This window comes from Pleurodeles waltl, chromosome 1_1 (genome assembly GCF_031143425.1).
Source record: "Pleurodeles waltl isolate 20211129_DDA chromosome 1_1, aPleWal1.hap1.20221129, whole genome shotgun sequence".
Classification (NCBI taxonomy): Eukaryota; Metazoa; Chordata; class Amphibia; order Caudata; family Salamandridae; genus Pleurodeles; species Pleurodeles waltl.
Genome location: NC_090436.1, coordinates 366,256,317 through 366,276,444, shown reverse-complemented (window position 1 = coordinate 366,276,444; position 20,128 = coordinate 366,256,317). Strand labels below are relative to the sequence as shown.

Genomic DNA, 20,128 nt, shown 5'->3' with positions numbered 1-20,128 from the left:
GCTCACATGCACCCTTTTTATGAAACGTTTTAAACTTAAGCAGCTGCTTTATGAGTACACCTGTTAAAGGGGCTATGCGCTGAATGATGTCACAAGATGTCCGTAAACCCACCCGAGGTCATCAAAGGAACGTTCCAAAGCGACTACTGCTGGTGATTGTTATTCATGCAGCGCTGCGTAAAAATAAAAAATAAATAAAAACGTGTCCTTTTCTATTCATTGGATGGTCCCCCTTCAAGGGTAGAACATGATGGTACTACGCAGTTTCTATGAAAATCAAAGTCACAGAGAAAGCCAACACTCCGTTACTAGAATACACTGCAATCTACGGCGCACCAAGACAAACCGCTCCATCACATAAGGCAACCTGGTTCTGTCCCATACAGTTAAACGGTTTAACGTACAGCGACAATTCCAGCCTTTCAAGAGAACATCAAGGTTGCAATAAGAAAGCCCAAGTGAGCAACTGTCAGCTTCCGTAAAATAAATATCAAGTTCTATATGCAGGGCTGCTGTAATTATGCAGAGTATCAAGGCAGGGGTTGACTAAATAATGTGGCCTAAGGCAACACTTTTTTAATAATTTTACTTCGTTATTTTGTAATTTTTACACAAAGTAATAACTGATGGGCAAATATTTCTCCTCATTAGTACCAGTGTAAAAACCAAATACAGAAACAAGCAATTAAAAGGAGACCAGTTAACCTTTAAAAATAACCTTCCCATGTCCACAAACACTTCGCTACATATTTAGAATGTTTTGATCCGTTTGAGCTAGAAACTGTTTTTGGCTCCTGCAGATGATGATGTACTATGTAGCAAATGTGGTAAAATCATATTTAAATTGAAAAATCAGTGACCGCAGAATAGCATATTTTCAGTGGCCATGTCTATATGAAAAAACTGTTTGCTTCCGTAATCAAGATTGGTCCACATTTCTTAAGCGGTTAGCTTTGAAAAGTTCTGCGAGTCGGTGCTATCAGAATCCACAAGCAATGCACCCCAGCTATTACATACAGAATGCTACCAGCTATGGGATTTAAAGCACTGCCATACTGAACAAGCATCGCATTCTACAAGTAATGCATTCCTCCAATTAACCCAGCAAGAAGGATAAAAGTTCACCTTCCTTTCCGGGAGCACTGTCGCATAATACCAGTACTCTCTACAGCTTTGATACCTGATAGTCTACCTGCAGTGGGCGGCGACCAGACATAGTGCTCTGAAGCCGCCACCTGCGGCAGATCCGAGCTGGCATCTCATAGCACCGTAGCTCGGGCTCCCAAGGCCATAATGAAGTTTAAGAGGCAAAGGGAACCACCACCCTGAAACCAGCAGCGAAAATCCCATGGCCTACGCCACGTGGCAAGACCGGGAGCTGAAGAACCAGGGCACTAATCTGTGAGCGAACCTTCTGATGGCACTGACTGCATGTCAGCAGCACCAACGTTTCATAATCACAAGTGCAGCAGAAAAAACCTAAACAGACACACTTAAAACCAGGTGCCTTCCAAGGAGCACACACTGTAGATATCACAGAGGGTCTTTACGTGCAGGAGTGTGCCTACCACAGCCTGACCGGATGCCTTAAAAACTCAAGTGAGTTTCTACATTATTCTACGGCAGATCGAAAATAAATGAAAGGGGGCAATCCTTTGAAACGCCAAAAGGCAGCTTCTCCGCAATAGCCAGGCAGGTGGCAGATTTTGAAGTCAATGAGTGTATGGGGGGAGGAAATGTTAATGATGTTAAGGACACACTAGCTGAAGATTAATGACCAGCAGGGGTGGTGGTTGTATAGCATTCAGTTATATGGAGTCAGAGCCTCAATGTCATCTGAAACCAAATGTGCAAGAAAAAGAAAATAGGGGCCGTCAACCAATGATTCGTCCTGAGGAACAGATATAAATTAGATGGTAAGTTTACAACTCATGGCTGTAACCGTAAATACATAATGAGTAAACAACAGTGTGCGCTCTACGGCGGAGTGAAGATAATATGGACAAGAACACCCAAGAGGTTAAGTAATAGCTGAAGTCTTGAAAGGTCTTCTAGAGCTATGATTGTCAGGCAGCTGATACACAAACAGATCATGACCAGGCAACGGATCTGTCCTCAGAAGAGCACGCCGAACAATGGGGACATGCAACAACTGAAGCAGCCGAGAGGAGGAAGTGGACTGAAAGCGATGTCTGGTCAAACGGAAACCGGTCCAACTAAAAACAAAGATGTACGTAAATTGTGAACTGTGTGGTAATTAGGCAGCACAAGTTGGGCACTGAACAACAAAGGTGCATTCCTTGTAACTGTAATTTCTGTGCATGGAATTTGGAAAGGGCTCTTGATTCAGAATGACTGTAGATACAAGTGACTAGGATGCCGGTGGCTGGGATGGAAGTATCTAGCCCACACAACACTCCCCGTGGCATTCCGCTTGCAAGGGCTGTCTCGGACTGCCGTGAGTTTGCGCATCAGGTGTGTTAAGGGTGCTATGAGTTGAGGCCAGTCCCAGCATCTCTCCTGGACTGGTCAACTGCTCTCCTGGTTTCCAAAGCCTGAGAGGACTGCATTGGTGCCTAACTTTAAAGTTACCTCAGACATTTGTGAGAAGCCACTGAGCAGGACATAGACCTAGAATTACTATAATGCCTGTGGAAGTGACAGCACATGCCCTCTGATCTCATGATATAATTGTTAGTGACATTATGTGACCTTAGAACACCCTCGCCCAATGTTACCACAGGAAGTGCAGCGTACGACCTAGGAATTCTGTTAAAAAAAAACAAAAAAACTCCCGCCACATGCATACATGTAAAGATCCAAAAGAACAATACTTGCTGGACGACTGAAGCACGTGAGTAGACGATCATAACTGTGCAGAAAAATAGGCCAAAGCGCTCACCTCTGACATTTGCTCCGATTCGCACGTCACAAGTTAGTACCCCTATGGGGCCAACTCATCCTGCCACCCTTCTGAGTTCGAGCACTATGTACCCTTAAATTGGGCAATCGTAACACCTGCAACATACAGGTCTTAAGAGAAGTCTCAACTGTGATCTGAAGTGCTATTAAAACACGTTACTATGTGTCTACTGCCTATAATGTAGGTGCAAAGTTGAGCACTTAATGCACTCCATAACAGACACACTACACATTCTGCACACTGCACTACTGTCAGTGCGACTGAAGTACCCCTGCTTCTAAAAGTCTTTCATACAGGGAACAAGCACATTAGTTGAGCTCCCTGGGTGGCTCTCTCCTCAGCGCCCGATGAACGTGTTGTCACTGACCCGGCCAGATTTGGTGAGTAGGTCCCATTTACTATTCAATATTGCATCTGACCTTTGTCAGCGAGGTCTGAAGATGGTGGGTTCGTGCTGGCTTATTTTTTTTAAGGTGGCAGCGTAACTGGCAACGTGCATAGATAACATAATTACTCTTTCTTTATTTGGCCTATTCACAATCACAAACTACATAATGAAGTCGATATAGTAGACTGCCTGACTGGTGGTCAGTGATGGGGCAGGAATTTAATTCCATCCATTGACTACAGGGACAAAAGTAAACTAGAGGTAGAACACTGGCAAAGCTGAAAAATGTTGCAGTGAGCGATTAATGCCCTCTCAGTCTGCACATACAAGAAATGGACTGTCCCGACCTATCCGAGCATTAGGAGCTGCTGGGCGCAGGAGCGCGGTCTGCGACGGATAGGGGCGGACGCTTCAAAGGAGACATTTCGTCACAGGCTGGCAGCTGCCAAGCACCACAGCGCTGATGATGTCCCTAGAGCAAGGCGGACCCAGCCCGCGCAGACAAGCAGTCGCTGACAGCATCCGACTGTGCACTTCCAGCTGCTTTAACACACGACTAAGCCTGGCCCCACTTGTATATGTGGAAATGCAGGCAAGTGGCTGCTAGTGCATGTGCGTACACCGGATAGTGCTGGCTTCTGCGCTCTCCCGCCGCCCAGCAGCGCACAACGTTTGTTTCTAACCAACGGGGAAGCCAATCAGCCTTATCTAATCTTATTAGAACGTATCCAAATCTCCTACGATCCACTGCTTTCGTGACACACAATGGGAGTCAGGCTTGTAAGCAAAGTGGCAGAGTTCACAGTCTAGGGGTTGCAGGCATGACTCATGATGACCGCATTTGAGCAGTGCAGGAGTTGCATAGGGGCCGCTGCTCTCGCTGAGTCAGTCTCACCCCCTCGATCAGGTACATGCTTGATTCACTATGCTCATGTACTTCACAGCAGCTGCTGCACCTCGGGATTGGAGTAAGTAAGCAGAAACTGGGAGGGAAGTACGAGCATATATTTTACTAAGAAAAGACAAGTTGGAAGATAAGAGCAGGAAAATTGAGAATGTTATCTTGGCCTGGGGATAGATTTAGCAATTTCTTTGTTTTGGCTGGGATAAGTAGAAACCAAGTGACAAAAGCCTGAAAAAGCCTATGAATAAAAAAAAAAAGTAAATTAAGACATGAAATTCTTCAAGTGACAAAATTTAGATAGCCATTTGCAGTCAAGAAAAAATGCCCTGTATCAAGAAGCACTACCAGTACAGTTGCTACTTACAGTACTTTGTCTTCCAAAACCAAAGGGTCAGCAGTGAAATCCCGGGGCAGGGAAATATGATTAACGGCTAGTAGAGGGTGTTCGTGAGCACTTGCAAAAGGGGACGCTTTCCGCTGGCTAACAAAAGATCCTGCCCAATTTAATCACACATGAAATCCAAAGTAATACAAAACAAGCTTTGGCAATGCCAATAGGTCTCGCATTTGAGAGAGTTAGAGCTACTGGTGTAAATGACAATGTCTTTTACATATGTGCTTTGGGTTGGAGTGGAGAGGATGTATGTGGAGTGGAAGGATGTATGTGGTGTGGAGTGGGAGGATATATGTAGAGTGGAGTGGGAGGATATATGTAGAGTGGAGTGGGAGGATATATGTAGAGTGGAGTGGGAGGATATATGTAGTGTGGAGTGGAAGGATGTATGTAGTGTGGAGTCGAATTATGTGGGTTGGATTGGCATTGCTGGTTGTGGAACTGTGTGTGCTGTGGAGTCGATTTTTGTAGTGGAAAAACATGCCACGGTGGATAGATAGCCCATATCAGGATGTGTAGACACCAATATATACCAACGTCAAGATAAGCAGACATCAAGATACACCAACATTAAGGTATGCTGACGTCAAGGTAGGCTGACATCCAAATACACTTTAGCAACACAGAAGGATGATGGACGGAGTGCTGAACAATGCAAACACTCACCCCCAGTCACAGATCTGGGTTTAATCCATCGTTCTTTTGCTCACCATGCCACCCCAGTTTGGACCCAGCCATATGCAAATCAGTCTTGACCCTGTTCCTCATGGGAACAGTCCAGCCCAAACTGCCAAGCCAGGCCCTCCCTGGACTGGAAAAAAGCATCCTGGGACCGGTTTCAGGGTTTCACCCTTCATCAGCCAGGCTAGCTTGAATCCAGTGGCACAGTGAGCAAGGGACCCACGTCTGGGCATACGGTTCCCACTTAGGGCAACTTTAGCAACACAAAAGGATGATGGACGGAAGATTCAAGCTAGCCTGGCTGATGAAGGGTGATACCCTGAAACCGGTCCCAGGATGCTTGTTTCTGGTCCAGGGAGGAACTGGCCTGGCAGTTCGGGCTGGACTGTTCCCATAGGGAACAGGGTCAAGACTGATTTGCATATGGCTGGGTCTGAGCTAGAATGGCATGGCAAGCAAAAACACTGATGGATTAAACCCAGCTCTGTGACTGGGGGTGAATGTTTGATTTGTTCTGCATTCCGTCCATCTTCTGTTGTTTTCGCATTTGTCGCCCCAAGTGGGAAGGGTATGCCCAGGGGTCCCTTGCTTGCCATGCCACCAGATTCAAGCTAGCCTGGCTGATGAAGGGTGATACCCTGAAACCGGTCCCAGGATGCTTGTTTCTGGTCCAGGGAGAACCTGGCCTGGCAGATCGGGCTGAACTGCTCCCATGGGGAACAAGGTCAAGACTGACTTGCAAATGGCTGGGTCTGAGCTAGAATGGCATGGCAAGCAAAAAAACTGATGGATTAAACCCAGATCTGTAAACGGGGGTGAATGTTTGATCTGTTCTGCATTCCGTCCATCTTCTGTTGTTTTCGCATTTGTCGCCCCAAGTGGGATGGGTATGCCCAGACGTGGGTCCTGTGCTTGCCATGCCACCAGATTCAAGCTAGCCTGGCTGATGAAGGGTGATACCCTGAAACCAGTCCCAGGATGCTTATTTCCGGTCCAGAGAGGACCTGGCCTGGCAGTTCGGGCTGGACTGTTCCCATGGGGAACAGGGTCAAGACTGATTTGCATATGGCTGGGTCTGAGCTAGAATGGCATGGCAAGCAAAAAAACTGATGGATTAAACCCAGATCTGTGACTGGTGGTGAATGTTTGATTTGTTCTGCATTCCGTCCATCTTCAGTTTTTTTTTTTTTTAAATCAAAATACACTGTCAAGATATGCCGACTTCAGCATACAACATCAGAATATGCCGATTTTAAAGCTTGAAAAGGTTGTAATGCTAGTGCATGCATATCACCTATCTTTAATCCCCATTAGGAACATATTTATATTTGCATATTGTACACCTGCATGGGAAACAGATAGACAGGTGAAGGTGGGGGTTGGAAAGGCAATGGGTGGGTAAAGGGAAGGATGGATGTAGATGGTTGTTAGAAGAACAGTGCATGGGTGGACCAATGAGGGAGATGGGTGTTTGAAAGACAGTGGGAAGGTGGATGGACAGATGAACAGAGGTGTTTGTTGGAAGGACAATGAGTGGGCGGACAGACGGGCGAAGGTGGCTTCTGGAAGTTCGGAGGGTGAGAGGATGGATGAACAGGTGAATGGAAGGGTAACAAAGGCTGCAAATTGTAACAAAGTGTGTGTGTCTCTCTCAATATATACAACATTAGAAAGGGGAAAATTCATTTGACACTTTTATTGCACGTCACAGTACGTACTGCCTCTATTTCACATCCATGTGCAAAGGTCAATCCCCAATGTCACACTGTATGTGTTTACATATAGGCCAGACCTGAAAATGGGAAAGTATGTTTTGGACAACAGAACACAAAAAACACACATCTGCAAATGGGCAATTCATTAAAAAAAAAAAACACACCCCGTCCGTACAACTTAACCAGGTTTTCTAGTTCCTCGTCTTAGAAAACATTCAGTTCATAAATAACAAGCATTTGCAATGCAACAGATCTCCCATTTGCACCAGGTTAGAGTTATTAGTGTTGCAAACTCCTAACTGGACTTTTCTTGCCACAAAAAAAGAAAGAAAAAAAATGAACGCGATTGCTCTATGTAATCGCGCTGCGTGGAAAATAAAAAGATAAAGTAGTGCAGAAACCAGGCTGAAAACATGGAGCCTCGTAGGTTTTCAGTAGTTATCAGGTGCGCTTGAGGAGGCATGTGCATGCCTTTCACTAATAAAATCTAGCAGTTTTTTTTTTAAAAGGCAAGCCAACGAACCAATGAAAGTGACAGGTGTAACACAGGCGTGGTTATAAGCCCAAAGAAAGACTACAACAGGGACGGAGCGCTTGTGCGCTCGACCGTAAAAAATTACGCATATCTGGCAGTGTTACAGGAATGCTCACCATGTGTGAACATAAAAACTTGCTTTAAAATGGGAGCACATTTTTGTTTGTAAAAAAACACCATAGTCGTATACACTTCATACAAAAAAAGCACACAACCATACATCTTAGATGTATTTATCCAAAATGACCTGCAACTAAAGAGTGAGACTTTTTTGCTGTTGTGCTATTTGTAAAATTGCTGATAAAATAGCTGTGGAAGCCCGATGTGTTTTCGCCATCACGTTTAACCTCCTGATAACCGACCTGTTGCAGACAACGTGTATTAATGTGCAGTTAATGTCATCAGCTTCAGCAATTATGTAAATAATGTTTGTAATCTAAGGTGTTCCAGGGCCTGTTTTTTTTTCCCTTTCCTAATGCAAACCTCTCTTTAATCAAAGACAAATCTTATTAAACTGTAGTGCTGTTATGTATTTTGAAAACCATTACATTGTGTTTTTACAGGGCCGGCCATTAAAACACTTTACCTTAAGAGGATACAAATAAGATTCTGAGCATATAATGGTGGATTTGTTCCATGCACTACTTATGATGCACCAAAATATTTACAAGAACTGACATCATTGAAGACTGCATGAGGCTTGTTATGCCACTTACAAGAGATGGCTACTCAGGGATCTTCAAAATAGCATATTATTTGACGAGTTGGATTGGTAACTAAAAAGAAACTAAAAATGCCTATATTTATTTTAATTAAGCCAGAGAGTGGGGGAAGCCAATGCAGAGGGTGCAAGTGAGGTGAAGAAACACAAAGGGTAGGGGTAGCAACACAGAGGGCACAGGAAGTAATAGGGACAAGCACATGGACAAGCGCATCATGGATGGGCGAGTGACAGAAGGAGAGAGAATAGAAGGGCACAGTCCATAGCACCAACAGGCATCTGACTAGACCTCGATATCAATGTGAAATAAAGTGTGACACCATGACATGAGAATGGATCAACTAGAACCCATTATGGTAAGTTGAGGGGAACAAGAATGCCATCCATTCCAACTCTTTCTGACGAGCTTGGAAAGCAAAACTCTTGTGTGACCACAGTCCTCCACTGAACCGATCCAAATGCAAATTCGAGCCAACTTTAAATATAATAATTTCTCAATGCTGAACATATGACAGTCCACATTTAGTGTAAAGTAGAGTCAAAATACGAGGTGTACAACGTACACGTGGGGCTGATATTCCTTTCAAACGTCAAAGCATTTAAGATGTAAGTATTATTTGCAAACAAGTCCAAAGATACATTAAAGAGGCCTCGATAGTACACCCACGTGAAACAACTTCGCAACATAGGCATTCCCTGTTTTTGTGTTTTAAGCATACAGGCTGCCACGGAATGCTTACAATTCGATATGCTCGTTTTTTGGACTCCATCACACAACATTCAAACATGCCAATTTCATTTCTTAAGGATATTAAACATGCCTGATTGTATCCGGAGGTTAAAACACGTTTGGAACATTTCTGGTCGCACTGGCCCTTGAAAAAGCTGAAGGTATGAGGGTGCAATGCTATTTCAACCTTTAGCCTTCCGGGTTAGACAAGGGGCCACATGTGGCGATAGTTATCTGCGATTGGTGTGTTACCCTCGAACTGCTCACACTTAAACAGTCTGCTACATTGTCATAATAGCATCAGGCATGATCCCATGGGGAAGCCGTCTACTACAGCGCCAGTGAAGCAACAGTCATAAAACTACGGCCCGCCTTCAAAAGCGCATTGTGCAAATGTTCTCAAGGCCTAGTCAAAACAATTATAAAAAATATAAAACCGTATGCGAAGGGGCTGCTAACCACACAAAAACAACCCCGCGCATCATATTCAAGAAGAGAGGCTTGTGTCTGGTATAGTGTAACCTGTTAGAACCAGTGTCATAAACCCATAAATGGAAGGTTTGAGGCGGACAGGACTGAAGACCTGCAAAACACAAGCACTTTAAAACCCACTGTGCTACCGCAGTTTCCTTTCCATCAGAGGGTTGCAGAAATGCACACACATCCTTTCCCCCGTGTAACCTCCAGAGGCCATAGGAATCTGCACGCTAATAAAGTGTCTCTATACACTGTAATCACACCCCTGCACGAGAGGCAATGGAAAGAACACAGGCGAGCACAACAGGGAGGGGGTGGGCAACAAAAGCAACGCATCGGAAGAGAAGTACAGGAGGGAGAGCGCTCTTAAACACACGGAGAGCTGAACACAGAACACACAGTTTACCTTGCGAATCGAAGGCGAAGATGGGTCCATAGATTAACAAATGTTTGCAGGTGTTTTTTTTGTTTTTTCACATTAAGCTTGTGAGAGCGATTTGGCTGGGAATGATGAGGCAGGTGGGTGGGAGGAGGGAATGAGGCGACAGAGGACCAAGTGAGTAAAAAAACAAAAACGCGAGGACTCTGGAATGTTCAGACAGAAAGGAGCAAGAATCGCTGTCCCTTTGCAGCCTAAGTAAATAAATGCCTACAAAAGATAAGTGCAGTCTTACCTTGTGTAATGCAGTAGGTACTTGTGCAAAACGCTCCAGCGGGCTTGGCCACTTCTCAAAGAATAAGTGATCAAATGCGGCCATACGCGGGGAGGGTTCAAGCAGAAGTAACTAGGGTGACCAGATTTTGAAAAGGAAAAAACCGGGACAGGTTAAAGTAGGACTAAAGCCTTTAGTCGCACTTTTATATCTGGCCAGTCCTGTAAATTTGTGTGAGCGGACACACACACACAGACACACAGATACACACACACACACACACACACACACACACGAGCAGGCAGCAGAAGCACTTAAAACTGTAGAGGTGCATGTGAAAGTAGAGCATACCTTTCACTTCTGATTAGCAGGTTGACCTGACCTTAGTCCCAAAAACCGGAATGGAACCGGGACATTTATTTAAAATTAACAAAAGCGTGGCAGGTTGACCTGACCTTTGCCCCAAAACCCGGGACATTTATGTAAAATGAACAAAAGTGTCCGGGACACCGGGGCAGTCCTCTGAAAACCTGGACTGTCCGGGGAAATCCGGGACGTCTGGTCACCCTAGACTTAACCCTTGTTTAAAACATGCAAGTGTGCTTTTGAATGAGTAGTTAGCACAGATGGCAATGCTGTCTCAGGATGCGAGAACGCAAGTCTTCTCTGCACGAGGAAGAACCATGGGTGTAGAAAGTGTGGAGAGACCCGGGGGGGATAAGGGTGGGGGGACAAGGGGACAAAATAATTTCCCCTCTCACTTCTATCTTGCAGGGCCATTTCGTCCCAATATATTTTGACATTTTCAGAAGCGTCTGCACACGCTCTTTCACTGCTCACCACGCCTCCCCGGCCTGACTCTCTAAGGTCTTGTCTCAACGGCTTATCAGGGCCTATCACACCATTCCTTACCCACGTGCTCAAATACCTAACCACCCTGCTGCTGCTCAGGCAGCCTGACCACTCTGAATTTCCATAATCCTTAAAGATCTTTATCACCTATTCCAGCCCACGGATCTAAATAACATTGATCATTCAGGCCGGACGGCCCAGCCTTGATGAAGTCACTTGTGTGACGAAACACGTGTTGGCTGTTTATCTATGACGTTTATCATGCTCTACAACACCTACGAATGAAGGCTTTTTCTACTAACAAGACTCTGGACATTTTCTTCAACCTCAAACTTTCGCTTACCTTCAACAAACCATCAGGGCTTCTCATCCCTGCAACACTATTGGACACGACATTCTGTGTGCTCTGGCCAATTTTTCTTCACACCTCAGAAGGGCTTTCATTCCTTCTGGGCAGCATGAAAGAGGGCTTTCTGATTGTAAATTTCTGCTGGCCCAGGACAAAAGTTAAAATTAAGGGGCCATCAGGCCTCCTTTTGTTTGATTATTCTAGCTGGAAGTTATTTGGAGCCTCACACCTAGCTGCTATTTAGGGAACAAAAGCACACAGGTTGCTATTACTTCACAGGTATCTCAGAGAGACATGGTTTTCACTTTGTTCAGTCCCTGCATTTAAGAGATAGGTATGCACTGTAAGAATGTCAGATGTGTTGGTTTGCCCCAGTATTTACACAAATAACTTAAATACCACTATTTTGTTTTGTTTCTTTCATGGCACTACTTAATCCAGGGCAGGATGTCCAAGCGCTTTACATCATACACATTATTATTATTCCCTGAGATATACTGGGCACACAAACAGCTCTTCAGCAGATGCCTTAACCCCCCACAAGATATTTTAAAATGCAGAATTTGCACCAATTAAGCAGAACTGATTTACTGCCACATTTCTCCCTTATGCCAATTTCTTGGTGGCAGAGCCTCTATAAAATAAATTTATAAATTGAGGCCCAGATTTTGTGTGAAAGTTGCCTAACTTTTTTGGCACAACCCCAAAGCAAAACCTAATTTGTTGAATAAAGTAAAGAGCTCAAATATGCTCATGATAGACCTGCTAAACATATGTCTTGAGGTGTTAGGATCTGATGCCACCTTCTTTGAGGCCATGGGTTGTGATGCTAAGTGCAATGTCACACACCATGATGTCATGCATTGTGATGTCACTTGCATACTGCCTAACATGGTTAGTCCCCCCACTTTTTTGTCCTGAGTATTTGTAGTTGCCTAGGATGACACCATTTACTGAAACAGGCAAGGCGAGACTTTATCTTTTCACACTATACAATTTAGCTACTAGAAGGGCATCTCTTGCTAACATTTACACGCAACGGAGATCCGCCCCAAGTGCAGACGTAAAGATAATACTTGTAAATGCCCTTTGTGAATTCCCCAAATTTGTAAAATTAGACATTTGGTCTAAATTTAGACCCAATGTCTAAGTTTACCTTTGTGAATCGGGCCAAATGTTTTTTATCGAAGTAATAAAGGGTTGGATTACAGCGTGGCTAACAGGGAGAAGCCACTTTTCATTTTAGGGAGTTTGCCTAGCGTTATTAGTTATGTTGTTGTTATTGTCACATACTTAAGCATATTGAAGTATATTATCTTTTCTGTATTTAGCATTCTTGTTTGACTTGTATTATAATTTTTTGTAAATTAATTTTCATTTTTTATGAGTAGAGAAAGAAAAAATGGCAAATAAAGAATAACATTTATATGAGAATACATTGGTGATAGGGCCACTAGAATTATGCAGCAAGAGAGGGCCAAATTATGTGGCAGGGTTGACTAAGTTATGCAGGCAGAAGAGGCAAATTATTCAACACAATATGACAAATTGTGTGATAATATTTCATTATTTTGTCATTGTTACACTTGTTAACACTCTCTGGGCTTAGGTTGTACCTCATTAGTACCAGCTTAACACCTAAATATAGCAACAAACAACAGAATGGTTAGCAGTCAACATTTGCAAAGGGGCCCTGCACTGTGCTCCAACACGTGTTGCTGCGCTTTTAGTAACTTTTGAACCGTTTTTGTTTAAATCGGCAGATTACGCAGCAGATGTTAGATTTTGTGGCAAATGCAGCAAATCCATAACTGAGAAAAAACACTGCAGCACACACTCACATAATTCCAGTGGCCCTGGTGATAGCCAACCCAGGCATCAGAAATACAGTGTTTGTATTAATGCATTTGTATAAAATCTGCACACATTTCATAATGTGACAGGACAATACAGCAGTCCTGGCCCATAACAGTGTGTGTAAAAGGCCCTAAATAGCAAGACACAGTTTGTCGCAGTCACAGAGGAGTTCAACAAAAATATATAGGGATTAGGCAGAAGGCTGAGTTCCTTAGATCAAAGCTGTCTGGTTTGCTAAAGACATTTAGAGGACATTTGGAAAGCTTCACTGGGAATGTATTCCACCCACTGCTTACCTTTGGCTTTGTAACTTATATTTGCTTGGTTTCCATTTACTAGCTGTATTTGATTTAGGCTGTCCACTTGAGTTTGTCCCTACAGTAGAGCATCTCTTGCATACTGTATTTTCCACCTGTGTTCGATGTCTGTAAACAGGCCTTTAAATATTGTTCCTATCTTGTCTCACCTGCTGTGCATTCAAAGACCAAGGTCAAATTACAGGCTCTGTCTTCCCCTGGAGCTTGGCGTTTATCTTTCTTTCTCTGACTTCATAGCGAGAGAATCTATATGCCAATCATGCTAGCTACTGGGAATGTGGTGGAGTAAGGCTTCAGGATGCTACTTTTATCTACCACACAACAAACTTCAAATGTTTGTGAATGAAATTTGCAGATACATAAGAATATAAGTGTAGAGGAAGCAAATATTTTAAGATGATCAAAACAAATCATTACACTAAGTAATGACATTTCCACACATTAACATTTGTGTGCTGTATGTTTTTATCAGTAAAACTGTATGTCTTTGCAAATGAAATGGTAATTTCAGTTGAAGATGTGTTGCCTGTAATGCAGTGTGCTACTGCACTATGTATACTCCACTTTATGTCACTCCACTCTACTCTGGATCACTCCATGCGGCTGCAATCTACTCTGCACCACTCAATTCTGCACCTCTCTACTCTACTCTGTACCACTCTATTCTATGCCAATGCACTCTCCACCACTCTAGTCTAGGCCACTCCACTCTACACCACTGTAGACTACGTAAATGCACTATACACCACTGTACTATACACCACTGTACTTTACTGCAGCACTATACTCTACGCCATTCTATTCCACTCTGTGCCGCTGCACTCAAAACCACTGCTCTCTACATCACTGCACTCTATGATCCCCTTTGCACTGCCGCACTGCACATTATGCCACTCTATTCTACTCTGCACCACTGTACTCTATGCCAATGCACTCTACCCCACTCTAGTCTAGGCCACTCCACTCTACTTTTCAACACTGTAAACTACGTATATGCACTCTACACCACTCTACTATACATCACTGTACTTTACTGCAGCACTCTACTCTACGCCACTCTATTCCACTCATCACCGCTGCACCCAACACCACTGGTCTCTACATCACTCTGCACCACTGCAGTCTATGCCACTCTATGCGACTGTACTCTACTCTACACCACTGCCCTTTATGACACTCTACTCTGCAACAGCGCACGCTTTGCCACTGAACTCTATACCACTGTACTCTGCACCACTACACTCTACTCGCCACTGCTCAACTCTGTGCCACTCTTCACCAATGCACTCTATGCCACTACTCTTTACACCCATCTATACTGCATCACTGCACTCTAGGCCACTCTATCTTGCAGCACTCCACTCTACCATGCACCACATCACCCTATGACACAGCACTCTGCATCACTGCACTCTGTGCCACTGTAATCTATGCTGTACCTCTCCATTCTGCGGGTCTACTCTTCACCACTACAGTAGTGCACTCTTCACCAGTGCACTCTTCACCACTTTAATAAAAACCAATGCACTCTAAGCCAATCTACTCTGCACCACTTCACTCTAGATCACTCTAGGACACTTCACTCTATGACATTACACTCCATAATATTCCGTTCCAACACTCTACTCCATTAAACTTTACTCCACTCTGTGACTCTATACACAATTGCCTCTACACCACTCCATGCCACTCTATTCTATGACATACTACTCCACTCTATGCCACTCCAGGACATTTTATTCCACTTCAATCTACAATACTCTACTCCACTCTATGACACTCCATGCCACTGCATTGTACCACAATGTACTATGCTCAATGACACCCTATTCAACGCTCTCTATGGCACTCACATTACTTTACTCCACTCTATGCCACTGCACTCTTCTTTATTCCTCTCCACTCTGACACTACTCTACTCACTCCTCGATACTCCATGCCACACCAATCGACAACACTTTATGAAATGTCAATCTCCTTTATGTCATTAACTTATAGCCACGCTGAACAGCAGCCATGCTAGTTTACAACATGGCTCAAACACGCTAGCAAAGCCAATAGCTCTGCATAGGTGAGACGTATTGGCTTTGCCAATGCTTGTTTATAAAGTATGGAACTCCAAGATGACTTGCAGTATTCTTATCATCTATGGCAAGTGGTACAATAGCCCACATAATACCACACCATCAACTTAGCCACAAGCCACTTAAAACCTTAGTGCAGCAGTTCCCAACCTGTGGTCTGAGGCCCCCAAAGGGTCTGTGACAAATTCCCAGGGAATCCGCAGACCTCGGCCAGCAAAAAGGCACTGCCCGAGGTGGGGCATCTAGAAACACATGTGTTTTATATTTATTACGTCCTTTGTGCAGCATTAAAAGCACCTCAAAGTTCCTTGTACATCAGCAGCAGCAGCTTCTCTGCAGAGGGGGAGGAGCGTTCCCCTACTGCTCTGAGCAGTGCATAAAAGGATAAATAAAATTATGATAACACAATGCTATTATCATTTTATTTCTCAGTGCAGAGCCAAGTTAGGGCAGGGTAGGCTGGGCTGTGTCACATGGAGAAGGAGTGGAATGTGCACCATAAGTGCGCATGACGGTTTAGCCGGCCTTCATGGGCTGGCCAAACAGACATGCGCACTTAGTATTTCCCCACCCGGCTGTATTACACAGCTCGGTGGAGAACATGAACAGGCTCCCACTCCCTGTCTGAGTGCTAAACCAGGCTGCTCAGACCAATCACAACGCTGCTGTCATGCTGGTGACAGCAGCATTTTGATTGGCTTAGGGGAGTCTGGGAGCCTGTGTGCTTCCGTGCTGCCAGGACTCAGGAAGAGAAGAGGGCAGAAGAGAGACAGCAGCCATACACAGATTGTGTTTTTTTTTTTTTTCATCCCCCTGCCTCTCCACCCCCCCGTTTCTTAACAGTCACCGGAGTAAATAAAGGCATCAAGATAAATCTTGGGAATAATATACCTGTGGGAGAAAGGTAGGGTTTTTTGTCTAGTGGCAGTTTTGAGTCATCTTTGGTAGTGCAGATGGTTAATATTCCTGCTGCACAGAATGTGTATCAGACAAAGAACAGTATTTTATGTGCTCCAACACCTTACACTGGTATGAGAGGTGCTATTTAACAAATGAGAGGCTATGGAGAGATGTAGGCCCTTATGGTTTACTTCCTTTCCCCAGCACATATTTATGAGAAAAAGCCTTTTCGGATCTTACGTACAGAATCAGACCTGAGGAATCAGCTTTCCTAAATAAGACCAAACATGGATAAGTTAGTCACCTGCGATGCAGCGCCAACCTTACCATTAAAATCTTTTGATTCTTTGATATTTTTTCAATATAAAATAATTAGATCTTTAGTAATTTGAGTATTTGTTTGGTGTGAACTTGCTTGTGTACTTTTAGCAAATTACTGTTTTATTGTTTGAAATCTAAATTATACAAATTGCTTGGGGGTCCCCGGCTTCCAGTGGTGATTCAGTGGAGGTCCTCAGGCGTCAAAGGATTGGGAATCACGGCCTTAGTGTGTAGCTTCTGTAATCTTAAACTATTAAAATAGAGCGGATGAAAGAAAAGCAATGTTCCATTTGTTGCTTTAAACAGCTGCTTTAATTATGTTCCATGTCCTGACCTGCCTTTCACCTTGGCTGCTGGCTCTGGCAGAAGGCAAGTCAAAACTGGATTGTAATAATCTTATAATAGTCGAGTTCTGACGTCTTTTCTTTATAATCAGTAACTTGATTCATCAGAAGTAGCTGATTATATAGAAATTAATAACTGCTGTTTATACAGGGATCACAAAATCCCAGGTATTAAATAGTCTAACACCAAGAGCTTCTTCAGTGTAAATGCTCCCAGTTTTGGCTGATGTGGAGCTGACCTGCCAAAGATCGCACAGAGGAGCAGAAGTGTTATTAGAACTACAGTTTCAGAGCACAGTTTACAATTATAAAATATTTTGAGAGTGCACCACTAGTTACAACGTATCATAAAAGTCCAGAAATCATGTAGTGTCACTTTTGTTCATTTAGTTATCTTCTTTTTATTCAACTTCTCTTTGGAACAAATTCATAAAAACATCAGCCAACGTACTTCGTCCTCAACACAGGACTTCTTCAGGGCTTCTATATGTATAGTTTTCATGCTTGTCATCAAAGATTGAATATCAGAGTAAGTATAGCTGATATGGTGTAAACCGAATGTGGGGCAACCTTCACATCAATACATTTGCAACGATGCACACCGAGTCGAAAATGCCACAGCGGCAAATAAAACTGCCGCTGGACTTTTATGATACGTTGTAACTAGTGGTGCACTGTCAAAATATTTTACATTTATGATCCCTTCGGGGTTGGCACCTTGGCAGCAGGTGCTGTGATGAGTGCACACAAGAAATGATACAAAGATATAATAAAAATAAAAAAAAGTGTTGTTTCGCCTTTATGACAACAGGTGATAGGGGTAGGTGCATTGTTCGTTGAGACCCGCTGCCAAACAGTAAATCACAGTTTACAATTAGTTTACAATTATTGTACCTGATCGCTTTTGATATCTCTAGTGCGTTTCAATTTGCATGAGGTGAGAGGCATGATCGGTGCTGGGCACAAAAGACATGTGCTTCCTTTTCTCCCTCTTACCTTTATTTGCTTGGTGCATGAAGATGCAAGGTTAATCAACATGTTTTTTCACATTTTGGTCTAAATACTTTGTGAATGTAAATAACAAAAAAACATACTTTCAAACTAACAACATGCCTTCTTTTCTCCCTACTTCACGCCCAAACTATATGATTGTGTACATTTATCGGAGCCTGCATTTCGCAAACAACGGGCGATTTGTATAGGGTCAATGGAGAAGTCCCCAAGGCTGTTGCTGTCCTCCAGAAATTTACTGTCTCCTACGCCCCTTGGAAGAACCCCTGAACAGAGGAACTGCCCTTTATAATGTACGCTGCATTCCAGGGGGACGCCCTGGCTTTTGATGTTTGAATTTAAGAGGGAAGACTGCGTTCCATGTCAAATTGTTGCAAGTGGTAAGGACCCCTCCCGCACCCAGATCAAGGTTTCCTTAAATTATCTGCTCTGTAACAAAGGGCAGGTGGGGGCCATTGAGACCACACTGGGGGCTAGAAAATCCAGCACAGCAGCTATTGACACTGCTCACTTTACAAAAGCCAGAGAAAGATGTCCTGTTTCCTGATCCTACATCCTCATGCTGGGGTAGCCAACAGTGGCAGAATAAGCATGGAAAGAGAAGACAAACTACTGCTGGTTTATGCAAGTGAAACAAGCTGAAGGACGAATGTATCCACTTCCTTGTAGGCTATTTTTGCCCTTCCTTTCGCCGTGTAGATAAAAGTTAGGCACACGGCTGAAAGAGCTGCAGCAAGGACTTTAGTGGGAGTGAGGTGGTTGTTAGATTATGTAGAAAGACGGATCTAAAGTGAGGTGCGAGGAGGACACTGAGCATGCACAGTACAGTGAGTTCCAGCTCCGTGAAGAAAATGAAAAAGAAAACCAGGCAGAATTGAAAGCGTAGACAGTGTAAATAAAAGTTAGGCGCATGGCTGAAAAATGAAGTGCAGCGGCCCTGAAGCGGGCGCTGGGCGTGCTGAAAAAATAAAAACTGTGCTGCCTCCATAATCACTCACTTTACCATAAGAATTACAGCCCTGTTTAAAGAAAGTCAGAGCTGTGAGCACTGAAAATATCATAAGATGCAAAGCAGCTAGCACCCGCAGCTGACACAAACAAACAGTACCACAAGCAGGAAACCAAGAAAAAATAGTCCTGCAAAGAACAGATAAACACGACAATGCATAATGATACAGTACTTAGTCCCTACTCCGTGGGAAGGGGAAAGGAGAGACGGGGGGGACAAAGAAGCAGGACTGACCACTAGCAGGCAAGGATTTTTAAAGGACACTGAAAAAAACAAATAAAAAGCAGGGGGTGGCTTTAAACCCACAAGAGAAGTATATCCTAAAGTATATTCAAGGGGTCTGGAATGTTTGACCTAAAAGCAGGCATGAAAATATCTGAATGTGAGCAGGCTACAGCACCCTTAAGTAACTCTGAAAGGAGACATCTGGTGGACTGAAACACTATAGAGATGTTACTGAAATCTTCAAGTTCTGAGGATACAATCACTTCTTGGTAAAAGCAGGAAGATGGTAGTAGAGTCTCGAGAGGCTGGAACTCTTGCCTTTTTATTTGTCTTCATTTACCTATCAGTCCTTAACCTATGTCAGCCCTACTATAGCAGTTAGACAACACACACTATAAAAGACAAACAACTATCCGGAAAAGTCTCTGTGACATCTCCAGATATTTGCATGAGTGCTGTTATACTCCTAATAGTGACCCATACTAAGTTACCTTTACAAGATATATTCACGCATCCGACAAAAGGGAAAAATCTACTGGACAAATGCACGTGGCTCGTAATAAAAGTACCTAAAGATATTTGGAGGCATTAGTTATGAAGGTCGAGTTGAGATTCATAGGCTCAAAAACGAACACCCAAAGGTATGTCATACAAGAAGAATGTCTCCAAGTCCCTCCATTCGGAGGGAAAGGTTGACGAGCCAATCTACGAAGGCTCTACTGACACTGATGACATCGC

At 43.6% G+C, this 20,128-nt stretch overlaps 1 protein-coding gene across 6 annotated transcripts in view; it reads right to left on the bottom strand.

Moving 5' to 3' along the window:
• Positions 1 to 20,128, bottom strand: part of ERBIN (erbb2 interacting protein) — a 766,777-nt gene that overhangs the window by 129,804 nt on the left and 616,845 nt on the right. The window lies entirely within an intron of this gene.